Raw genomic sequence first — 1,719 nt, 5'->3', positions numbered from 1 at the left:
TTAAAAAAGGCCTGGGTGCAGCTTCCTTCTGCCATTTCTTACGTAAAATTTTGTCTTTCTGACGTTTTTTATTAGTCGGTTAAATACACTTTTAGTGATTTTCAACATAACCTTTGTATGGCAGGTGGGCGTGGTTATTATCCGATTTCTTCCATATTTGAACTCTATATATACACTCTATAGAGTTTGGTTGACATAGCTATAGTAGTTTCCGAGATATGTACAAAAAACTTAGTAGAAAGCGGGGCCACGCCCACTTTTCCAAAAAAATTGCGTCCAAATATACCAATCCCTAATGCGATCCTTTGTGCCAAATTTCACTTTAATATCTTTATTTATGGCTTAGTTATGACACTTTATAGGTTGTCGGTTTTCGCCATTTTGTGGGCGTGGCAGTGGGCCGATTTTACCCATCTTCGAACTTAACCTTCTTATGGAGCCAAGAAATACACGTACCAGTTTCATCACGATATCGCAATTTTTACTCAAGTTACAGCTTGCACGGACGGTCGGACGGACAGACTGACACCCGGATTTCAAMTCTACTCGTCACACTGATCACTTTGGTATATATAACCCTATATCTGACTCTTTTAGTTTTAGGACATACAAATAACCGTTATGTGAAGAAACCTATAATACTCTCCTTAGCAACTTTGTTGCGATAGTATAAAAATAAGAGTTTATTGAGGGTGCTAACATTTTGTAGGCAGGTATATGTGCCAGAGCATCATTTGAAGTAGTCGACGTATATGTGCTCCATGAATATTTAAAAGAAGGCAGCCACATAACAATGGCCGGCATGTACACAAAACAACACAGCTGTCCATTTTGTATGTACACAGCTTCGTTGTTGCCATACGATTACCTTTCAGTTCAATTTAATTTAAATATTTTGTTTACAGTGAAATTTATTATGCAAAGAATAAGAAAATTTATAATATTTGTTTTATATTATCAATTGTTATTAAAAATGATATAAAAGAGCATTTTATGCTTCTCTTTGTAAAATAACGTCAGGTTTGTTAACCCTTTCGCTATATTGTATCCATATGGATACACTCAACTTTGCAAGCATTTAAAAATACGCCAAGTCAAAGAATTGACTTACATTTTGACATTATACCGTTTTATAAGACCTTATGAATCATTCTACATAAAAAACATTGGGATATTTATAAAACTGCCAATAATATAGCATTTTTAAAACTTAACTTATTTATTTTTTGGGAAAGATGTCTTTTTATTTTACAAATAACATTCATATAATTGCATTTTTTTAAAAGAAAAATACACTCAACATAAAGAAAAGTACTTATTTTAACTTTTCGCATAATTGAATTTATAGTTTAAACATTGCATGTATCCATATGGATACAAACACAAGTTGTGGTTGTAAATGATACCACACAATACAAATAAAATCATTTTGCGTATGTTGCTGCTATGATACAGACGTTCTTGTTTTAGCTCTGATATCATCTATTTAATTAAAAAATTCCAATAAAATTAATGGACGCTGAAATTGAAAAAATTTTAACTAATTTTGTCAATTCCGATGTTTCTGATTTGGACGAACCAGAAGAATCTGAAGTTATTAACAATTTATTTGGTGCACTCGATAGAAATAACAGCTTTATACTAGAAGAACTTTCTAGGGAAGGTCCATATGAGATCATCATAGAAGATATTGATGTAGACAATAACGATGAAGATGAT

At 32.3% G+C, this 1,719-nt stretch overlaps 1 protein-coding gene across 7 annotated transcripts in view; it reads right to left on the bottom strand.

The window, feature by feature from the left end:
- LOC108975966 (cullin-3) overlaps positions 1 to 1,719 on the bottom strand; it is a 36,989-nt gene that overhangs the window by 2,017 nt on the left and 33,253 nt on the right. The gene's annotated exons all lie outside the window — the stretch shown is intronic.

Source organism: Bactrocera latifrons, unplaced genomic scaffold (assembly GCF_001853355.1).
Source record: "Bactrocera latifrons isolate USDA-ARS-PBARC rearing strain unplaced genomic scaffold, ASM185335v1 scaffold_703, whole genome shotgun sequence".
NCBI classification, from domain to species: Eukaryota; Metazoa; Arthropoda; class Insecta; order Diptera; family Tephritidae; genus Bactrocera; species Bactrocera latifrons.
The sequence above is the reverse complement of the archived record's forward strand: the minus strand, read 5'-3'. Positions and strand labels throughout refer to the sequence as shown.